Source organism: Vigna umbellata, chromosome 5 (genome assembly GCF_029865625.1).
Source record: "Vigna umbellata cultivar VRB3 chromosome 5, Vumbellata_1.0, whole genome shotgun sequence".
Taxonomy (NCBI): domain Eukaryota; kingdom Viridiplantae; phylum Streptophyta; class Magnoliopsida; order Fabales; family Fabaceae; genus Vigna; species Vigna umbellata.
In genome coordinates this window covers 49,555,963-49,580,626 of record NC_142169.1, presented here as the reverse complement: position 1 = coordinate 49,580,626, position 24,664 = coordinate 49,555,963, and the positions used below count along the sequence as shown (strand labels likewise).

Sequence of the window (24,664 nt, the reverse complement as noted above, 5' to 3'; positions counted from 1 at the left end):
ACATCGAATGAGTTAAACAATGCATGCTTTGAGCAAAGAGGAAAAACCCTAACAAATTCCATACATGAGAGTTTCAAAATGATTACATTGATTCCCCAACAACAATAAATGTTTAGTTCACCATATTCATGGTGAAACTAGATGAAATACAATGAAATAATGGAAGATAAAACCCTAGAAAGGTGAGAAAGGAGCAATAGCATCCAAAATCCTCCTCCAAGGGGTGAAAGAGTGTGTTTCTGCTTCGTCCCAACCAAAGATGACTGACCTAGGTTAACTAAAACCTTATATATTATTCTAAAAAATACAGAAAAGTAGGCCCAAACCCATAAAAGTGGCGCTCAACGGTAAATACCGCTCAGCGGCAACAGCGCTTCTTCTATTTTTCCCCTCAGCTGCATTTTTACCCCTCAGCAGTGCCAACAGGTCCTTGAAAGTGCCGCTCAACGACAATTGGCGCTGAGTGGTACCTGCGGCTTCTCTTCTTTTGCACTTTTTGTAACCTTTTCTGATTCCATCTCTGTCCCACTTCAGTTCTTTCATTAAATTCATCTCAAAAACCTGCAAAAACAAGGAAATTAAGCATAAAACCTGTCCAACTCTCTTATAATCAGTAAGAATATGTGTTGTAGAAAACATGACGATTTTGTGGACATCACCTACTGATGACAAATTTATGAACACCGAAAAACGGCGCCACAAACTTGTTTAACAATCGGCAAGTGTGACCGAATCGTTTCAAGTAATAAACTCGGTAAGACCAAGTATCGTTCTCCCAAAGGACTCACGGCCTAGTTTAGTTATGTGATTCTTTGATTATTTAAGACTTAAGAACGAAATAAGTGGAGTTTAATATGCAAAACAGAAAATAGACATGTATGCATGAATTTGATCAATGGCTAAAACAAAATACAAACACTTCAATGGAATATATGGATGAGTATGTTGTTTGGGGTTATCAATTTCATCTCATCCACTCTCATATACTTTAGGAATTCAACATTCTTTTCATTATTGTTAATGCCACTCTCTAAATTACCTTGCAAGAAGGCCTATCCCTAATTACGAGTTCATACGATTCCTAGCATTCCTACTAATTAGTTCTTTTCGTGTAGGAGCTTAACGGCAACCAATATACTATTGGGAGAAATTCCCCGAATCTAGACTTCCCCGTACGTTCCCTATCGACAAAATCAATAATCATGCATTGAATGAGTTAAACAAAGCAAACATTGAGCAAAGAGGAAAAACCCTAACTAATGATGAAAGAAAGCATGTATCTCAAATAAGATGTTTAAACACTAATTCCATATATGAGAGTTTCACAAGACTACATTGATTCCCCAACAACAATACAAGGTTTAGTTCACCATATTCATGGTGAAACTAGAAGAATAATAATGAAAGAATGAAAGATCAAACCCTAGAAAGGTGAAGAGGTAGCCTGAGCATCCAAGATCCTCCTTAAAAGGGGTGGAAGAGAGAGTGTTTGCTTTGTTTCTGCAAAAGATACAAACCCTAGGACGTCCTAAAGCTTATATACTATTCTAAAATTATAGAAAATTTAGGCCCAAGCCCATAAGTGTGCCGCTCAGCGGTAAAGTACCGCTCAGCGGTAAGTGCGTGAGTTGGTTTCTTCCCCTCAGCGGCCATTTTGCCCCTCAGCGGATCCCCCGTGAGCTTCTGAGTGCCGCTCAGCGGTAAACTGCCGCTGAGCGGCAGTTACGGCTTCTCCTTTTGCACTTTTTGATGTCTTTTCTGATTTCATCTCTCTCCTTCTTCACTTCTTTCACCAAATTCACCTTAAAACCTGCACAAAAACACTGAAATCAAGCATAAACCTGTCCAGCTCTCTTATTTATGAAAATATGAATAAAAGCATGATTTCAAGCTAGTTTCTAAGTGTTAAAGGTTGTTTTTAGTATGAATTTCAAGCATGAAAATAACAGTTTTTCAACTGTTATCACAACCCCAAACTTAGAACTTTGCTTGTCCTCAAGCAAACAAGATGTAACTCAGTCTTCTACCAATTCATATGATGGTTCACTCATTCAAAAATTTCTTTTCAAGATAAGCAAAGACTTCAATCAAACTTTTGACCAAGATTTCAATCAAGATGTGCACATGCTTTAGTGTTAACAAAGTCAGTTAATATCAAACAAATGCTATTTTTCATGAATGATCAATCAATTAAGCATGGATGTTCATGTGCTCATGGAATACTTCCTCACCAGGTAAAGTGTTTCACTCACACACAAGTGTATAAGAGGTAATCACTCATTCACTCCACTACCACAATGTCACATGAATCAACTTTGCCTTTCATTTAACCACAATCAAAACATTTACAAGCATGCATCATCACAAGGACTTTTCAATGGTTGATAACGTGGCTGGGCTAACAAGAAAATTGGTTTTTCTGGATCACAAAATCCTTGAGTTAAGAGAATCATAACAACACAATTATTCTTATTTTTCCCAACTTCCTTTTACATTGAGCTTTGCTTTTTCTTCTCTTTTCTTCCTCTTTTTCTTTTCTTTTCACATTCTTATTCTTAACTTTTAGCTCAATCCTTTTCCTTTTTTTTTTCATGCTTTCCCAACAACCCCAAACTTGAACATTTAACAATACCACAAAAGATTTTCTACTTAACTCAATGTAAAGCTTTTCAACAAGGGTTTTCAATTTATGTTCAAGGCTAAGGGTTCAAAAGATAAAACACAAAGTGTTCTCTTTTAGTGGGCTAACTTCATGAATTTGGCCAATAAAAAAGGTTCCAACAAACTGCCTTGATCATATGATGCAAAACAAGCAATTGATTCAATCATAGAAAACCTGGGCAAAATCATTCATGCTTTCAAAGTAATAACATTCAATCAATAAAAACTCTGGAGCTCAAAACCTCACAAATAGGCTCATTCACATTTGACATACACATCCTGCTTAATCTCACAATCACAATCATAATATCCTGCATTTGTTCACAAAGCTTGTGAATCACCTATATAAGCATTTAATGTGCACATCTATCTCAACATCAATCAATCAATAATCATCATCAAGCATTACTTATCACACAATCACAGTCAATAGCAAACCATCATAACAAACCAGGTTTCTAATAGAGTACATCAACCCTAGTCTAAAACAAAAACAAATAAGTTCAGAACACTTAAACCAACAAAAGCATAAGTTCATGATAGCATTCATCAGTAAATGCTATCTCAACTCCTCATCAATCTGAGCTGTCCTCTGTATCTTCCTCTTCTTCCTCATCTTCATCATCTTCAAATGCATCATCATCATCAGCTTCATCTTCTTCCATCTCCCTAACTGAAGCTTCAGCTGCTTCATCTCCTCCTCCTTGCACCGGCTCCTCTGGCCAAGCTACCACATTATGGAATTCCTCCATAGTCCACCTGTGAGCTGGAGGTGTATCATACATCCCCACAATCATCTCAGCAGTAGCCACCTGCCCTCTATGAATGGACTGTAACTGAGCACCTATAAGAGACATGTACATGTCCCTCATCTGGAACGGTTCTGCTTCATGTGTCTCAGCAGATGTCTGGCTCTGTGCTTGCCCTCTCTCTCTGCGAGCACGGCGTGGTGGAACTGGCTGAGCTGCCTCCTCACCTCCACAGTACTATCTGTAATAGGCCTCATCAATGGCTTTTCTTAGCCTTTCAAATGGTGGAGCAGAAGTGTCCACCCCAGCTATCTTGCAAAGGTGAGTGATTAAGGAGGGATGTCCTAGGGGTGCTTTGTTATTTAAGGTATTGGCACACGCACTAATCTCATCAGCTATCACCTGCCCAATATTAACATTTAAGTTCCTGATAGCACAGTAGATGAAGAGTGCCCTGCTGAAAGTAATATCTGACACATGTGAACATGGTTGAATGTTGGCATGAGAAAATGCCATCCAATACTTTGCAAGAGGAGTCAGATCAGTCCTCCTAATGTTTACCACTGAACCAGATCTATTCCTTTGGAAGTGTCCTCCAGGTATACACAGTACTCTCTCTACATCCTCAAAATCAGCCCCTTCCTCCATGCAAAGAGCAAACGGCACTGCTCACCAGCCCACACAGTATCCAGGAAGTTATTAATAGAATCAGGATCATACCTGATAGCATGGCCTCTGACATAGTCCAGATAATTTTTAGCTGGATAATCACCAATCTTCTTTGCATTGGTGTAGAATTCTTTTACCACAGCTATGTTGGCAGGTGCAGGATATGTGGCTAGCTTTCCCCAGTCATTCCCTAACAATTGCTCTCCAAATTGAGGAGCAAAATTAGGTATCATTCCAACTTTTTTCTCCATAAAGAGTCTCCTGTCTTGCACCATCTTGAAGTGCTTCTCATGTTTTCGAGAGAGGAACCTACTAGAATGGGGCTGTTTTGGTTCCTTTTCCTTTCTCTTGCTTGCCATGGTTTTCAATCTTTTTCCTGAAGAGGATGTCATTCCTGCAATCAAACACAGATACAAAACCACAGAACATGATGTTAATCATTAGTAAAACACAGAATACAACTCCTTTCGAAGCTAAACCACCGCTGAGGGTCAGAATTACCCCTCAGCGCCACCAGTGCCACATTCCAGAACACAAATTTTCAAAAATTTCAGGTCTGGCAGAGTGCCGCTCAGCGGCAATTTACCCCTGAGCGGTAACTCTGTAGAGTTTTGAAAAACCTCTTTTTAAGCTGTCCTAACTCCACCCAAATGCAATTTTCAGTTTTCCAGATCAAAATCATGCAGTTTCATCGGTTCAAACATCAATTATATCATCAAATCATGCATAGAAATCAAAACCCCTAAATATTCATGCTTTGACAATCACATTCAAAATCAAGAACCCTAGAATGAACAAAATGCTTTTACTTACTTGGGTGGAGATACTAGATGCAATGAGAATGCTTCCAAGCTAAGATGCTCTCTTCCAACCCCAAACTTAGATGAAACACTAGTGAGAAAGTGAGTGGAAGAGAAATTTTTCAAAAGAGAAGAGGTAAAAGATGTGGAGAACCTTGAAAAGGTATGTGGGAGTGTTTGTGCAGAGAAGAGCCTGAAAGTGAGAGCATTTGCGCAGCTTAGGGTATAAAAATACCCTAATGGGCTCGGGTCCCGCTAAGGGGAAACTAAAGCCCACTTTGCGATAGTACCGCTCAGCGGTAACTTGCCGCTCAGCGGCACTTTCGTGAAGTGCTCTTCTCCTTCTTTTCTTAACCTACGTGCCTCCTAAACATGCCCTTCACTGGTTCCCTGCAATTCAATTCTCAGGTTACTTATGCACAACCCTATTATACTACTACAATGAAACAAACAAAAACAATCAAGCAACTGGGTTGCCTTCCAGGTAGCGCTTGTTTAACGTCACGAGCCTGACCCAAAATCCACCAACACCCATCAGTAGGTATTACAATCTTACGAACACCCATCAGTAGGTGCAAAATTTTCTTACCAACACCCATCAGTAGGTGTTACAAACTTAGTATCCTTCAGTAGATACTTAACCACCTAGCATCCTTCAGTAGATGCTATATCCAACAAAGTATTTACACAAATAATGTCCACAAATTAAAAGTTACAAAACAAAATCAAAAGTTTTTAAATCACTGGGTTGCCTCCCAGCAAGCGCTCTTTTAACGTCATTAGCTTGACCCAGTAAAGTTCAAATTCCTTCTTCATAGTTGATGTTCTTGTCCCACCAACTCATCAGTTGTTTCCTGTGTACTGCTTTGATTTTTCTAGAATGTATAGACTATATCTCTATCATCTCCTTCTCTTTATAGCCTTTCACAACCCACAACTTGTTTTTGATTCTCACATGTGTACCAAGTTGGGGTCTTCCTTTATTCCAGTCATCAGGAACTTTTCCTCCTCTTCCAATCTGTTCTCCTTTATGCACCTGAAACAATAAACAATGGTTACCTGTAACCTTGGGCTTTTCATCTTTATGGCTAGTCATGTGTGCATCTTGAAATGCAGCTTTATAACTAGCTTCTTCCTCCTGTGTTTGCGTCTCATCTTTAAAGACATCTACAACAACTCTCTCCTCTCGGTCCTAGAGCACCACTATACCTTCGTTTACATCAATGATAACTTTGGCCGTTTTCATAAACGGTCTTCCAAGAATGATAAGTATCTTTTCTGTCTCCATCTTCATCACCACAAAGTCTGCCAAGAACTGGAGTTTGCCAACACAAACTATGATGTCCTCTGCAATCCCACATGGTTCCTTTGAAGATCCATCGGCCATTACTAAATTAACCTTTACAGGTTTAATATTAACATCGCCGATTTGCTCCAGTAAAGAGTAAGGTATCAAGTTAACACTTGAACCTAAATCAAGAAGAGCTTTTTTAATCCTTTTCTTCCCTATGGTACAAGGGATAGAAAAGCCTCCTGGATCTGTTGCTTTTGGAGAAAATTGCTCCTTTTTAACAGTTTTACACTTCTTTGCCTCATCATCTCTACGTCTTTTCTTTGTAGAGACGTCTTCATCAGATTTAGTGTAAACCATAATTTGTTGTAGAATCTGCTCCCAAGGTGCATCATTATCCACCATCTTGAATAATTCTGTGAAATCCAGTTGTTTCCCTTGATGTATTGGAAAAGGAGAAGTATTTTTGCTCTCTATTTCTCTTTTCTCTTCTGTTTCTCCTTTGTCTAACTCAACTATCTCATTTTTAGCACTCTCTACCACCTTGCATTCTTCTCTGGGGTTAACCTCAGTATTAGCCCTAAAATTTCTATTTGGCCTTTCTTCCACCTGCTTGGTGATCTGCCCCATCTGAATCTCCAAATTCTTGATAGCAGCTTCAGTGCTCTTTTGGGTAGACTCAGTTTTCTGTATGAAATTATTAAGAGTGTCTTCCATCCTCATGGACCTTTCATTAAGCATAGAAATCTGCTGCCATAAGGTGGGTTGCTGTTGTTGCTTATTAAATTGACCAGCTTGCCCAGTTTGCCCTTGACCAATGCTTGGGTGTGGTTTCCACCCTTGATTGTAGTTCCCTTGACGGTATTGATTGGTCATGTAATTCACATCCTCCACGGCTTCTACTGGAAAGGCACATTGACCATTGATATGGTCGCCTCCACATAATTCACACAACTGAGATCGTACCTGTGCAATAGTTTTCAACTCTTTAGGCAATTGTGCAAGTGTTTTAGTAAGAGTCTCCAGCTGTTGAGTTAGAATTTTATTTTGTGCTAGCAAGGCATCATGTGTCTGTAATTGTAGAACTCCTTTCTGTTGCATAGGAGCTCCTCTTTCACTGTTGAACTCATTATCACTAGTAGCCATATTTTCAATAATTTCTGTTGCTTCCTCTGGAGTTTTCCATTTAATGTTTCCTCCTGCTGAGGCATCAAGCATCATCTTGGTTTATGAACCAAGACCTCCAAGGAAGGTAAGGACTACTTCCACTTCATCGAATCCATGCGTGGGTGTTTTTCGTAGCAAGCTTTTGTATCTATCCCATGCATGACCCAGTGATTCTTCCATGCCCTGCCTGAATGAAGAAATCTCTTGCTTGCCTTTGTTCACCTTTGATTGTGGGAAGTATTTATTTAGAAACTTGGTTACCACTGCTTCCCACTCTGTGAAACTTCCCTCTGGAAAAGAATTTAACCAAAGCTTAGCATTGCCTCCTAATGAGAAAGGAAACAAGCTAAGTTTGATTGCTTCATCTGGCACCCCATTGATTTTCACTGTGTTGCTCATATGGGCTTTCATGAGATAACCCATTGAATTGATTGCTCTTCACCAGTTGGATCAATGCTGGTTTGACCTCCATGTTAGCTGCATTGACTCTAGGTCTAGCTATACTGTTAAAGTGCTGAGATCCAGCTGTATTGGTGTAATCAGCAAGAGTTCTTCTGATATTATTGTTCTCCATATTTTTTGTGCTATGGTCAGAACCTTGTGGTGATGGTTGCAACAGAGTTTCCGGAGGAGGGAAAAGTTCTCTAGATGTTCGGATTCTTCTCCTCCGTCTACTCTCGTCTAAACCTTCAAGAAGAGGTTCTGCAGTTATCTTGCTCCTAGTTCGAATTGCCTCCTGCATACACAAGAACACAAAACCCTAGAATATTTGGTTAGCACAAAAAGATATAGGAGAAGATATAAGATTCAGAGAATAAAATAAGATAAAATAAAATAAAATAAAATAAAATAAAAACAGAAAAAATAAAAACAGAAAAATAAAAACAGAAATTCAAAATTAAAGTCAAAGATAATCAATAATCACACAAATTAACCAGTTAAACCACGAGTTCCCGGCAACGGCGCCAAAAACTTGATGACAAATTTATGAACACCGAAATACGGCGCCACAAACTTGTTTAACAATCGGCAAGTGTGACCGAATCGTTTCAAGTAATAAACTCGGTAAGACCAAGTATCGTTCTCCCAAAGGACTCACGGCCTAGTTTAGTTATGTGATTCGTTGATTATTTAAGACTTAAGAGCGAAATAAGTGGAGTTTAATATGCAAAACAGAAAATAAACATGTATGCATGAATTTGATCAATGGCTAAAACAAAATACAAACACTTCAATGGAATATATGGATGAGTATGTTGTTGGGGTTATCAATTTCATCTTATCCACTCTCATATACTTTAGGAATTCAACATTCTTTTCATCATTGTTAATGCCACTCTCTAAATTACCTTGCAAGAAGGCCTATCCCTAATTACGAGTTCATACAATTCCTAGCATTTCTAATAATTAGTTGTTTTAGTGCAGGAGCTTAACGGCAACCAATATACTATTGGGAGAAATTCCCCGGATCTAGACTTCCCCGTACGTTCCCGTATCGACAAAATCAATAATCATGCATTGAATGAGTTAAACAAAGCAAGCATTGAGCAAAGAGGAAAAACCCTAACTAATGATGAAAGAAAGCATGTATCTCAAATAAGATGTTTAAACACTAATTCCATATATGAGAGTTTCACAAGACTACATTGATTCCCCAACAACAATACAAGGTTTAGTTCACCATATTCATGGTGAAACTAGATGAATAATAATGAAATAATGAAAGATAAAACCCTAGAAAGGTGAAGAGGTAGCCTGAGCATCCAAGATCCTCCTTCAAAGGGGTGGAAGAGAGAGTGTTTGCTTCGTTTCTGCCAAAGATACAAACCCTAGGACGTCCTAAAGCTTATATACTATTCTAAAATTACAGAAAATTTAGGCCCAAGCCCATAAGTGTGCCGCTCAGCGGTAAAGTACCGCTCAGCGGTAAGTGCGTGAGTTGGTTTCTTCCCCTCAGTGGATCCCCCGTGAGCTTCTGAGTGCCACTCAACGGTAAACTGCCGCTGAGCGGCAGTTGCGGCTTCTCCTTTTGCACTTTTTGATGTCTTTTCTGATTTCATCTCTCTCCTTCTTCACTTCTTTCACCAAATTCACCTTAAAACCTGCACAAAAACACTGAAATCAAGCATAAACCTGTCCAGCTCTCTTATTTATGAAAATATGAATAAAAGCATGATTTCAAGCTAGTTTCTAAGTGTTAAAGGTTGCTTTTAGTATCAATTTTAAGCATGAAAATAACAGTTTTTCAACTGTTATCAGTTGTGACCATAACCGAGGCAGAAAGCACTCTACGACATCGGTTCAGGTCATAATCGAGGCAGAAAGGATGGCTAAAAAGAAAAAAGAAAAGGTAAAAAAGCACTCTACTGCCTCGATTCAGGTCCCAACCGAGGCAATAGAGTCTGAGATACTGCCTCGATTCAAAAGCAACATAGGCGAAAATTCCTTCGAAAAAAAATTAAAAAAGGAAAAACTCTATTGCTTTGGTTACCTGTGAACCGAGGCAAAATCCTACCCCTTTTTGCCTCGGTTCACAACCGCGGCGAAACGGGGTAGACTTTTTACCTCGCTTGTATATGGCTCGATTTAGGAACCATTGTCTATTGGCGAAAATAACCGATGTAGTTTCCCTTGATTGCACTAGTACGTCTGATGACAAATTTATGAACACCGAAAAACGGCGCCACAAACTTGTTGAACAATCGGCAAGTGTGACCGAATCGTATCAAGTAATAAACTCGGTAAGTCCAAGTATCGTTCTCCCAAAGGACTCACGGCCTAGTTTAGCTATATGATTTGTTGATTATTTAAGACTTAAGAACAAATTGATTGTAGGTTTTAATGCAAAAAGACAGTAATTAAATATGTATGCATGAATTTGATCAATGAAGAAAAACAGAATACAAACACTTCAATGAATTAGATGGATGAGTATGTTTTGGGGTTATCAATTTCATCTTATCCACTCTCATATACTTTAGGAATTCATCATTCTTTTCATCAATTGCTAATGCCACTCTCTAAATCACCTTGCAAGAAGGCCTATCCTTCATTACGAGTTCATGAAATTCCTAGCATTCCTAGTAATTAGTTCTGAAGTGCAGGAGCTTAAAGGCAACCAATATGCTATTGGGAGAAATTCCCCGGATCTAGACTTCCTCGTACGTTCCCGTATCGAAAAAATCAATAATCATGGCAATGAATGAGTTAAACAAAGCAAGCAATAAGCAAAGAAGAAAAACCCTAACTAAAGATGAAAGAAAGCATATATCTTAATATAAGACGTTAAAACAAATTCCATATATGAGAGTTTCACAAGACTACATTGATTCCCCAACAACAATACAAGGTTTAGTTCATCATATTCATGGTGAAAGTAGATGAACAATAATGAAAGAATGAAAGATAGAACCCTAGAAAGAGGAGGAGGTAGCCTGAGCATCCAAGATCTTCCTTCAAGGGGTGGAAAAGAGAGTGTTTGCTTCGTCTCTGCCAAAGATACAAACCCTAGGATGTCCTAAAGCTTATATACTATTCTAAAATTACAGAAAATTAGGCCCAAGCCCAAAAATAGTGTCGCTCAGCGGTAAGTGCGTGAGTTGTTTTTCTCCCCTCAGCGGCCTTTTCACCCCTCAGCGGAGCCAACGTGACTGCCTGAGTGCCGCTTAGCGGTAAACTGCCGCTGAGCGGCAGTTGTTGCTTCTCCTTTTGCACTTTTTGATGTCTTTCTGATTCCATCTCTATCCTTCTTCACTTCTTTCACCAAATTCACCTTAAAACCTGCATAAAAACACTGAAATCAAGCATAAACCTGTCCAGCTCTCTTATTTCTAAAAATATGACCAAAAGCATGATTTCAAGCTAGTTTCTAAGTGTTAAAGGTTGCTTTTAGTATCAATTTTAAGCATGAAAATAACAGTTTTTGAACTGTTATCAACGTCCTACTACTCACAGCCTTGTTTCTCAACAATTAAAAAATGCTAAAAATTATAAAATTTTGAAAATTTAAAAATATCAACATTTTCAAATTCAAATTGCTTTTAAGCACAACATAAACCGTGCTATTCGTAAAAGTGAGGATTAATCCTTGTTTGGCTTTTTTTTTTCAAAAAAATATTTTTATTATACTAAGATACAGATATAATTTAGAATATAAATAATATAAAATTATTTAAACATATGTATCACTACTATTCTATATTCTTTAGATGTTTATGTAAAATATTAGTATTCAGTACCTGGATTGTGATAACAGTAGAAAAACTGTTATTTTTAGACTTAATTTTGACCTTAAAGATAACCTTTATGACTTAGAAATTAGCTTGTAATCATGCTTTTGCTCATGTTTTGGAAATAAGAGAGTTGGATGGGTTTTATGCTTGGTTTCCCTTGATTTTGCAAGTTTTAAGATGAATTGAATGGAAGAAGTGAAGTAGTCATAAGTTGGAGTCAAAAAAGGAAGAAAAGGTGCATAAAAGAAAAGCCGCAAGTACCGCTCAGCGGAAATTACCGCTGAGCGGCACTCTGAAGTCCCGTAGTCACCGATGAGGGGCAAAACTGCGACTGAGTGTCAAATAGAAGAACCGCACTTACCGCTGAGCGGTATTTTAATGGGCCTTGGGCCATTTTTTTGTAATCTTTAGGAGTCTATATAAGGTTTTAGTCGACCTAGGGTTAGTATCTTTTGGTAGAACGAAGCAAAATCACACTTTCTTCACACCTTGGAGGAGGATTTTGGATGCTCAAGCTCCACTCTTCTAATTCTAGAGTTCTATCTTTCATTCTTTCATTGTTTTTCATCAAGTTTCACCATGATTATGGTGAACTAAACCTTCATTATTGTTGGGGAATCAATATAATCCTTTGAAACTCTCATGTATTGAATTAGTTCTTTAATTCATATGCTTTCCTTCATTAATTGTTAGGGTTTTTCTTCTATACTCTATGCATGCTTTTTTTAACTCATTCAATTGCATGATCATTGATTTTATTTGTATGGACACATATAGATAAATCTAGACATGAAGAAATTCTCTCAATAGTAATATTGCCTAGACATAGGAATAGGAGGATTGGTTGCCTTTAAGCTTCTGTGCGAATGTAATGCATGAATAATTTCTAGGGATACAAGACATTGTAAACTAGTGATTAGGAGTAGGCTTTCTTCACCAAGACATTGGGTTTAATGTAAATTAGAAAGTGGCATTAACATTAATGAAGAAGATGAATTCTTGAATACATGAGAGTGGATAGGATGAATTGAAAACCCCCCAACAACATCATCATCCCATATATTTCAATCACGTTTTGCTTCTTTTGATCCAATTGATCAATACATGCATTCATATTTACTTTTTGGTATTTGCATTTAAACCTACAATAATTTGTTTTACAAATCTTATTTAAGCAAGAAATCATACAACTGTTTAGGTCGTGAGTCCTTTGAGAAACGATACTTGGTCTTACCATTTATTATTACTTGATACGATTCGGTTACACTTGTCGAGGGTTAACATATTGTCATGTATATGGGATATGTGTTGTTCAAGCTTCCTAACCATATTTTTTTAACAAATGTTATATAAATTAATCTTAAATTGGTGCAACAAGAGTGCCTACAAAAAAAGGTTTCCATTTTTGGAATATTACTCACCTTCGTTATGTTAAACTTAGGACAATATAAAGTTCTGTTCCTATAGAAATTAACCAGTATTGGAAGATCCTTCATTACAAGACGTTCTAGTTCAGGAAAAATGATAGACACATTTTCATGTTCAGATATATCTTTAGACATAATCTCTTCTATTTTATTACATTTACACAAATTGAGTATTTTGAGTTTCTCAATATGATTTATTGAAGAAATTGAGAATAAACTTTGAAGGCTACCACAATAAACAATGTAAAGTGACACCAAATTTGGAAAAAATAAAACTTGAGGTTTCCTTATTCCAAACATACTTCAATTTGATTAGGTTAATCAATGACAACACCTCTAGTCGAGGAAGTATTTCACTAATGTTATGATCAAGATTGTCATTTTCAAGATCAAATACCTCTATCAACATTTCACATTTGTCCAAAGTTAATTTTTTCAAGTTCTTGAATTTCAAGATCACACCAAAGGATATAACACTCAACATTTTTTTGTTGTTGGTCAAAGCTTCTCTGAGTCTAAATTTATAATATGAAGTTCCTTCAAGTTTTCCACTAAACACGGTAAAAAGAAGAGGTAATTTAAGCTTATGGCTCATATATGAATTCCAAACTAGTAGAACGAACTACATTATGTAATTAAATTAAGAAAAGTTGACAATTTTTCATAGTACCATGGAACTAACTTATATTATATAACTTTGTACATTCGTTCCATTGTTAATATAATAAGTGATTAAATTAAATATTGGCTATCATTATCAAATGATAAGAAGAGTAAAAATTGAGATTTTCGTGCAAAATACACTTAATAAATAATTTGTAATTGAAACTTACTAAATTTGGGAAGAAATAATTTATGGTAGATGATTTTGTAAGAGCTTTAGAATCTTTTACAAAAGACTTCATAGTAGAACAAATTGATGTGTATAATGTTTGTAAGGATGGAAATCCATATATAGAAGAAAAGGCAACAAAAAGCTTTGATAGATTTTCAAGAAAAACAACCTTCAATTCACGAAACATGAATTTCTTTCTCCTTCCCTCCTCTTCCTCTTCCTCTTCTTTCTCTTCTTCTTTAATGATAATAATTTTATCCAACCCCCCACAATCATAGATTTTCATATATGTTAGTTTTCGAGGCACTTGTAGAAGACTAAAACTTACATTGCTTGTAGGAGGTTTAGGTTTAGATAGAACCTAAAAATTTCTTTGTTGATAATGTAAGTTAACTTTAGAAGATCATTCAAAGCTAGTTCACATAGTTGTGGTAAGAGTTTTGTATAACTGTATATTTCTTTATGAATGTTGAATATTATTGTCAGTTCCTTACAGTAACTCAATAAGTTTCTTCAAGTTCTTCAACTCTTGTAATGACTTAGTAGAGATGACACAAATCAAGTTTTCATAAAAATCAAACATAATCTCATTCAATTCAAAGAAAGACTTTCCATAGTTGTGAGTGTTTCATGTGGATCTGCGAATCCAATTGTAAATTTTGTTCAGAATTTGAAATAGGTCCCTTTATTTTTTGGCGTCTCAATTGGGTCCTTATTTTTGTTAATTTGATGCAAATAAATCCTTTCCATCAATTTCATTAAACGGCGTTAATGAATGTGTGACGTGGCCTGAGGACAGTATTGACACGTGTAAGGCCACGTCACACATTCATTAACGTACTTTGATGAAATTGACGGAAAGGATTTATTTGCATCAAATTAACCAAAATAAGGACCCAATTGAGACGCCAAAAAATAAAGGGACCTATTTCAAATTCTGAACAAAAATAGGGACCTATTGAGACATTAAACCAACATTTTTCTATCATAAAAAATTTTAGACTTAGGAATTCTGAATAATTATTATAATTTGTCTCAACTTTGGTAACAACTTAAACTCCACTTTGCTTAATGATGGAAAGTTAGTTCTTGGACTAACTTTAGCAAAACTTGTGAACACATTTGTTAAGTTAATTTAAGAGTAATGAAGATTAACTTCTTTTTATCTATTTTGATAAATAATGTTTGAGAGATAACTAACCAATAATTGAAAAAGATAAGCAAGCTTGATGTGAGGATCTATTATTAGTATCTATTTTAATTGTGATTCTTTTGTCATTCCCAAACCAAACTTCTTGATTTTGGGACATTGATTGATCACCACATTCCTAAGGATAACCATTCAACAATGTCTCTTAAGGAAAAACTTTTTAGACTTGGATAAGTCTTCAAGATGAACTTTCTTCATTCCACAACATTCAATTGCAATTGTGGCTTTTTCTACCTTACGAAAGTCATCATATTTTTTCTGTTCAGAAATAAAAATAAAATCTTTACGAGGAGTTTTTTATTATGAACAAAAATATATAAAAAAAAACAGGTTTTAAGAATATCAACAAAGGAACACAATATTTTTACAACTAAATTGATTGTATTTCTATACTTTGATTTCAAATGTATTTTTAGAACTATCCAAAATGATTAATTCATCCATATATTCACATTTGAAATTCACCAATATTTTATACTAGAATGTCCTTCAACGTCAATATTCAAACTTTATTAAGTTTGTGCTTGTAAGAACCTAGAAAATAGAGTATTAAAATAGATAGGTGTATTAAAATAATGAGACCGAGTATTTTATTTTAAAATAATCATATGATATAAATAAAAATCTATAAAGCTCGTCTCATTATCTAAATACCTTCTATCTCTCTAAAACACTGTTCTTTTTCCTTTCTCTCACTTCTCTCTACAATTTCTTACTCCTCATTCATCTGTTCGACAATCAGGAGGTACCTAGGCGATCGCGGCGTCGAGGTCTACTTATCTGTCTGAACAATTTCTTGATTTGAGCAAGTAAGTGTCGTCCCTCTTTTCTAGGTTTTTCTTGAATTTGTGTTGTGTAAAGAAATTTTGTCTTTGCATGTGATTAGGGTCTCCTTCTATTGATTCTTAGTTCAATTTAAGTTCTAAGAGTTGTTTTCTATCACCAATTGGTGATTCGTAGGCACTAGTAAAAAAATGCTTTCTAACGCGCCCTATAGACATCGGTTTTACGAAAACAGAAGCAGATGAAAACGCGGTGGCATTTTTCCAATTTTAGCGACCTTATAGGCCTCGGTTACAGAGGAGCTAAGGCATAAAGTGTATATTACCTCGGTTAATATAAGAACTTGATGCATAATGTTTCACATTTTCCCGCTAAATCATGTGAAAAACATCTACGGCATCGGTTGCCCTTGGACCCGAGGAAGTAGGGCCTTTGCAAGTTTGAACGAAGCTTTTATGCTTCGGTTTTGTGTGCACCCGAGGCGTATAGTTCATGTTTAGGCATCGGGTCAGGTGAATAACTGGGGCAGTATTGTTTGATTACATCGGATAAGATGATAACTGAAGCAATATTGCTTTTATATTTTCCCAACTAACCCACGCGCACTATGTTTCTTCGTTCTTCTGCTATCGCCGCTGCATCCAAAAGCTTCGTTGCGTCCAGCTTTCTTCTTCCTCTACATGTCCACCACTGTTGTTGCCGCTTGCTGCGCCTCCCCCGCCGTTGCTCGTCGCACCTCCGTGGCCTCTGTCACGTTTGTGACCGCCTCCTTCGCTCCTTCCTTGCTTGTTCATAGCGTTTTGTACCTCCATCGTGGTCTTACCTTTGTTGCGTCGCGTTCTCCACCACTGCTCCCCTCCTTTGTTGGCCCTCCATCACCACTCATTCACTCATTTCTTGTCGCGCCTCCACTGCCCTTGCTGTCGCGTCACCACCGCCCTTTGCCTACCCATTTGGTTTTAGGTATCGAAGGACCGAATTGTTTTCCCCGAAGCCCTTCCTTTCGGCCTCCTTCCCTTAAAGCTCTAGGGTTTTCTGAATTTGATTAGGTGTTTGTATTTGGGTTGGCTTGGCTTGAATTTGATTCGGATCTAGTTGGGTTCTATTGAGTCTAGTTCCTTTAGGGTTTGACCTCGCTTACTTAATCTATCTCATTCTCCTTCCTTCCGCTGGTTTCTTCTTCGTCGCACACTAGGAGTAGCAGGAGGAGCAGGAAGTGCCTATTTACTTGTTTGCTTTAAGTTAAAAAATGGCTTTAGTCAGTTTCCTTTCTACTTTCTGCTTTTTACTTTAAAGTCAACCAGAATGCATAAAAGTCAACCAGTCAACCACAGTGCAGAAAAAGTTGCGTTGCGCGCCAAAGTTGCGCTGAGCGCCAGTTTTGAGTGTCGTAGCTACCGTTGAGCGCCATTTTGGCGCTAAGCGCCAACGACATGGGCTTGGACCTATTTTCTGTTATTTTTATGGGCTTGGGCCTGTTTTTTGTTATTTTTATGTTCTATTTAAGGATTTGCACGTCCTAAGGATTGTATCTTTTGATGGCTTGAGCACAGAAACACACTTTTCACCCCTTGGGGCTAGATTTGGAGATGATGATAGATCTCCTCTTCTCTTTCTAGGGTTTTTCTATCTCTTCCATTCTTTCATTCCATTGTTCATTCCATTGTTCATCTAGTTCTTCCATCACGATGGGGAACTAAACCTTATTTGTTGTTGGGAAAGATGTAACCTCTTAAACTCTCATGTATTGAATTGATTCTTGATTATATATGTTTTACTTCATTAATTGTTAGGGTTTTTCCTCTATACTCTATGCAAGCTTTGTTTAACTCATTCAATTGCATGATCTTTGATTTTATCGATATGGACACTGATGGACAAATTTATGAACACCAAAATATGATGTCACAAACTTGTTTTTCAATCGGCAAGTATGACCGAATCGTTCAAGTAATAAACTTGGTAAGACCAAGTATCGTTCTTCCCAAAGGACTCACGGCCTAGTTTAGTTGTGTGGTTTATTGATTAGCTAAGACTTAAAGACGAAATATTTGGATTTTATATGCAAAAGACGAAAATTAAATATGTATGCATGAAGTTTTGATCAATGGCAAAAGCAAAAGATAAACACTTTCAATGAAATATATGTATGAATATGTTGTTGGGGGTCAATTTCATCTTATCCACTCTCATATATTTTAGGAATTCAACATTCAAATCATCATTGTTAATGCCACTCTCTAAAGTACCTTTCAAGAAGGCTTCTCCCTAATCACGAGTTCATACAATTCCTAGCATTCCTAATGATTAGTTCATAAGTGCAGGAGCTTAACGACAACCAATATAATATTGGGAGAAATTCCCCGGATCTAGACTTCACCGTACGTGCCCGTATCGACAAAACCAATAATCATGCATCGAATGAGTTAAACAATTCAAGCATTAAGCAAAGAGGAAAAACCCTAACTAATGATGAAAGAAAGCATAGATCTTAAATAAAAGATGTAAAAAAAAATTCCATATATGAGAGCTTCAAAAGATTACATTGATTCCCCAACAAACATACAGAGTTTAGTTCACCATATTCATGGTGAACCTAGATGAATAACAATGAAAGAATGAAAGATAAAACCCTAAAAAGGTGAAGAGGAAGCCTCAGCATCCAAGATCCTCCTTCAAAGGGGTGGAAGAGAGAGTGTTTTCTTCGTTCCAACCAAAGATACCTAACCCTAGGAAACCCTAAAGCTTATATATTATTCGTAAATTACAGAAAATTAGGTCCAAGCCCATAAAAGTGCCGCTCAGCGGTAAAGTACCGCTCAGCGGTAAAGTACCGCTCAGCGGTAAGTGCGTGAGTCGTTTCTTCCCCTCAGCGGCCATTTTGCCCCTCAGCGGACCTCCCGTAAGCTCCTGATTGCCGCTCAACGGTAAACTGCCGCTGAGCGGTGACTTCGGCTTCTCCTTTTGCACTTTTTGATGTCTTTTCTGATTTCATCTCTCTCCTTCTTCACTTCTTTCACTAAATTCACCTTAAAACCTGCACAAAAACACTGAAATCAAGCATAAACCTGTCCAGCTCTCTTATTTCTGAAAATATGAAGAAAAGCATGATTTCAAACTAGTTTCTAAGTATAAAGGTTGCTTTTAGTGTCAATTTTAAGCATGAAAATAACAGTTTTTCAACTGTTATCACAACCCCAAACTTAGAACTTTGCTTGTCCTCAAGCAAACAAGATGTAACTCAATCTTCAACCAATTCATATGATGGTTCACTCATTCAAAACTCCTCTTTTTAGATAAGTAAAAACTTCAATCAAACTTATGACCAAGAGTTCAATCAAGATGTGCACATGCTTTAATGTTTCACAAAGTCAGTTAATACCCAACAAATGCTCTTTTTCATGAATGACCAATCAATTAAGCATGGATGTTCATGTGCTAATGGAATATTTCCTCACTAGGTAAAGTGTCTCACTCAACACACAAGTGTATAAGAGGTAATCACTCATTCACTCTACTATCACAATGTCACATGAATCAACTTTGCCTTTCATTTTACCACAATCAAAAACATTCACAAGCATGCATCATCACAAGGACTTTTCAATGGCTTATAATGTGGCTGGGCTTATCAAGAAAATTGGTTTTTCTGGATCGCAAAATCCTTGAGTTAAGAGAATCATAACACACAATTATTCTTATTTTTCCCAACTTGCCTTTGCATTTGCATTGAGCTTTGCTTCTTTTTCTTTTCCTTTCTCTTTTCTTTGCATATTCTTACTTTTTAGCTCTTAGCTCAATGCTTTTCCTTTTTCATGTTTTCCTAACAACCCCAAACTTGAACATTTAACAATACCACAAAATATTTTCTACTTAACTCAAGGTAAAGATTTTCAATCAAGGGTTTCAGTGTATGTTCAAGGCTAAGGGTTCAAAGGATAGAACACAAAGTGTTCTCTTTTAGTGGGCTAACTTTATGAATTTGGCCAATAAAAAGGGTTCCAACAAACGGCCTTGATCATATGATGCAAAACAAGCAATTGATTCAATCATAGAAAACCTGGGCAAAGTCATTCATGCTTTTAGAGTAATAGCATTTAACAATAACAACTCTGGAGCTCAAAACCTCACATATAAGCTCATTCACATTTGACATACACATCCTGCTTAATTTCACAATCACAATCATAATATCATGCATTTGTTCACAAAGTTTATGAATCACCTGTATAAGCATTTTAATGTGCACATCATCTCAACATCAATCAATCAATAAGCATCATTCAGCATTACTTATCACACAATCACAGTTAATAGCAAACCATCATAACAAACCAGGTGTTCAATAGAGTACATCAAACTCTAATCTAAAAAAAAAAGAAACATACAATACTTACAGAATATTGGGTTGCCTCCCAGTAAGCGCTTGTTTAACGTCACGAGCCTGACCCAAACTTTCAAGGATCAACCAACAACATCATTGTGGAAAATTGTTGCACCTCTCCCCCTAGATAGGGTTTGAGACGTTGACCATTCACCACCCAACTTCTCTGTGGATCATCAGCAGCTGGATTAAATTTTTCAATTGCTCCATGCGAATGCACTTCTTTTATCACATATGGTCCTGACCATTTTGACTTCAGCTTCCCAGGAAATATCTTCAATCTTGAATTGAACAATAGTACCTGTTGTCCTGGATTGAAAACTCTATTCACCAACTTCCTGTCATGATAAAATTTAATTTTGTCTTTGTATGCCTTGGATGAATCATATGCATGTAATCGCATTTCTTCAAGCTCCAAAATCTGCCGTCTGCGTGTGCATTGAGTTTCATAAGGATCAAAATTCAAGAATTTCAAAGCCCATAATGCTCTATGCTCCAATTCTACTGGCAAATGGCATGCTTTCCCATAGACTAATTGAAATGGTGATAATCCCATAGACGTCTTCATTGCTGTCCTATAAGCCCAAAGAAGACTAATTGAAATGGTGATCATCCAATTTGAGAGATCAATCCTTTCTTGATGAAGTCACTGTTTTTTCCAGGATCCTTTTTATCTCCCTGTTAGACACCTCAACTTGTCCATTAGTTTGTGGATGATAAGGTGCAACTACCTTATGTTTTACTCCATAGTGTTTGAGTACTTTCTCTAGCTGATAATTGCAAAAAATGAGATCCTCCATCACTGATCAACACTCTTGGAGTGCCGAAACGTGAGAATATCTGCCTCTTCAAGAATTTAATTACCGTGCTAGCATCATTTTTAGGACAAGCTAATGCTTCCACCCATTTACTCACATAATCTACTGCTACCAGAATATATTCATTGTTGAAAGATGGAGGGAAGGGTCTGATGAGTCAATATTTTATTCACTTCACTTAGTTTATTGTACCAGATTTAATCAGGGAATTGTGCTTAAATGTCCGGTATTTTTCCGTTTTTGCTAATTGTGCTTAATTTGACCAAAAATTCTTATTTTAATTAATTTGAATTATTTGAGCTAATTATTTGTATTATTAATTGTAGGGAAATTTTTGGAAATATAAATTGGGACATTCGGAGGAAAATTGACTATTAATTGGTGAATGGAAAAGCACGGCCCACACGCTGAAAAATTGGTGAGCCAACTTTGGAAGCAAATTCCATCCTTTTAATTGAACCTGCACGTGACCAAGCTCAAGATTTTCCAATCCAAAAAAAAGGTGGTATTTCCAGCTTCCATAAGGTGAATCATGACAATGCCAGAGAATTCCTTCTGCTTCTTCACTTGTAACACATCTCCTCAGAAGATTATCTGCTCCAATTTTGAACAAATAAGGATCATCCCAAACAAACTGCTTGGCATCATGCAAAAATTTCTTTCTTTGTTGCCAAGTTAAGTCTTCCGGCATGACCCTTGCAGCTTTGAAATTAGCCATATCAGCAAACCAGGGTCTCTGCTGAATATGCATGAGTGATTCATCTGAAAAAGATTCCCAGATTTCAGACTCCTTGCTAGTTACCTCATTGTTGACTAACCGTGACAAATGATCAGCAATTAAGTTTTCACTTCCTTTCTTATCACGGATGTCTACATCAAATTCTTGCAATAGTAATACCCATCTAATCAGACGTGGCTTAGAATCTGGTTTTGTCAACAAATATTTGATAGCTGCATGATCTGTATAGACAGTCACCTTGGACCCAATAAGATAAGGTCTAAATTTCTCTAGAGCATACACAATAGCAAGAAATTCTTTCTCTGTGGTAGCATAATTCAATTGAGCATCATTCAGAACCTTGCTAGCATAATAAATTGGATGAAACTTTTGTTCTTTCCGCTGGCCAAGGACAACTCCTATTGCATAATCACTTGCATCACACATTAATTCAAAATTTTGATTCCAATCTGGCGCTACAATTACTGGAGCTGACACTAACTTCTTCTTCAATGTATCAAAAGCTTTCAGACATTCTTCATTCATTACAAAAGGCGCAATCTTCATCAAAAGATTACTCAATGGTTTAGCAATTTTTGAGAAATCTTTGATGAATCTTCTATAAAACCCAGCATGACCAAGAAAACTTCTAATCCCCTTTACATTTGTTGGTGGAGGTAGTTTCTCAATGACTTCTACTTTAGCTTTGTCTACCTCAATTCCTTTAGCAGAAATTTTATGCCCCAATACAATTCCTTCAGTTACCATGAAATGACATTTCTCCCAATTAAGAACAAGATTTGTCTGAACACATCTTTTGAGGACAGTGTTCAAATTAGCCAAACATCTTTGGAAAGAATCTCCAAAAACTGAGAAATCATCCATGAATACTTCAATGCATTTTTCTAAGAGATCTGCAAAAATTGCCTGCATACACCTCTGAAACGTAGCTGGAGCATTACATAATCCAAAAGGCATCTTTCTATATGCAAAGATACCAAAAGGACAAGTAAAAGTCGTCTTCTCCTGGTCTTTTGGATCTACCACAATTTGATTGTATCCCGAATATCCATCTAGAAAACAATAGAAAGCCTGCCCTGATAACCTTTCTAACATCTGATCCATGAAAGGAAGAGGAAAATGATCTTTCCTAGTAGCTTTATTTAGCTTCCTGTAATCAATGCACATACGCTAGCCAGTAACTGTCCGAGTAGGAATAAGTACATTCTTATCATTATAAATTACTGTCATCCCACCTTTCTTTGGAACCACCTGTACTGGACTCACCCATTCACTGTCAGAGATTGGATAGATGATACCTGCTTCTAGTAGTTTCAACACTTCTTTTCTGACCACCTGATGAGTCAATATTTTGTTCACTTCACTTAGTTTATTTTGCTAGAATTAATCAGGAAATTGTGCTCAATTGTCTAGTATTTTCCCATTTTTACTAATTGTGCTTAATTTGACCAAAAATTCTAATTTTAATTAATTTGGATTATTTGAGCAAATTATTTTTATTATTGATTGGAGGAAAAAAATTTTGGAAATACAATTTAGGACACTTGGAGGTAAAATGAGTGAAGAGGTGTGAATTTCATATTTAAGGGTGCACTGGGAGAAGATGTTGATTTCACGTGGAGTCTTGGCCTTAGAAAGCTCACTAATTCCATTTGCATTTTTATAGCACAAAAGCACAGCAGTTGTCACGTGAACAATTTGGTTCAATGCTTTTACTATTCAAGCTTTTATTATTGAAATGTGCTTTTTGCTGTTTACATTCACGTATTGTTTCTCTTTCTTTCGTTAAGGAAAAGTGATTATTAATTGGTGAATGGAAAAGCACATGGTCCAGCCGAGAAGCCCAATTCGAGGGGGTGACGAACAGCAAAGAAGCATCCAGCAGCTGGTCCAGCAAGGCAATTGGCCCAGCAGCAGAAGAGGGGTGCACAGTAATTTAATTTTGCCAGCACACTCCATACACACGGCCCACACCTTCTTCCATCCAACAAACCGCGCGTCCAAGAGGCACGCATAGCTTCATTTTCCAGCAGCTTGGCTTTGGAGGGAGGTCCACACGGAGATTAGGAATTGGAGAAGCCACGTGGCCTGCACTCATTCAATTATTACGTCCAAAAGCCAACAGCAGCACGCAAAGAATGGGCTGGACTTCACTCTCTCCATGCTGCACTCCTTCACGGTCCAACATCCAAGGGCAGTCCCCATCCAGCACAGAGTGGCATCACGCAAATTTCTTTTAGCTTGGACATGAGTGTTTAAAAAATCGTAGAGCTGGACAGCAGCGGAGCATCCAGCGTGACAGAATGAAAGCACGTCCATGGTCCAGCAAGGAGCAGCCCACGTGGATGGGGGTGGCAATGAGAAAGCATCACCGTGCAGCAGCGTGGGAGAAAAACCTGGTCCAGAATCACTCCACGGTCCAGCTTTGGCACAAGGGCACTGATATTTTTGAGTTTTCGGGAAGTAGCAACAGGGGGTGCACGTCCAGAAAAGAAGGACAGTCCAGCTGGCTGGGATTCATGTACACGGTCCAGCAAGCGGAGGATTTTCTTGAGCTTAAAAAGAGGGGAGAGCGGGAGGAAAAGGTGTGACCTAGTAGGAGAAGAACTGGAGAAAGAAAAGACACAGAGATGGAGGGTTACGGTTAGAGGAGGCACATTCCATTTTAAAGAGTGGACACTGATTTCTTTCTTTTAGCTGCACGGAAAAATTGGTGCACGCTGTTTCGGAAAAATAGAGAACTCTTTAAATTTCATTTCGTGTTTTTCATTTTGAGAGAGCGTCACGTCAAGTCCAGCAACTGTACGTCCACGAGGGGTAGCTACATAGGTTTTATTTCTCTTTATTGTATTCAAGCTTTGAACCGAAAATTTTTCAACATTTTATATGATGAATACCT

General features: G+C 37.3%; 1 pseudogene; it reads right to left on the bottom strand.

The window, feature by feature from the left end:
• Positions 1-13,039: 13,039 nt before the first annotated feature.
• On the bottom strand, positions 13,040-14,488 carry LOC148198517 (uncharacterized; annotated as a pseudogene).
• Positions 14,489-24,664: the final 10,176 nt, after the last annotated feature.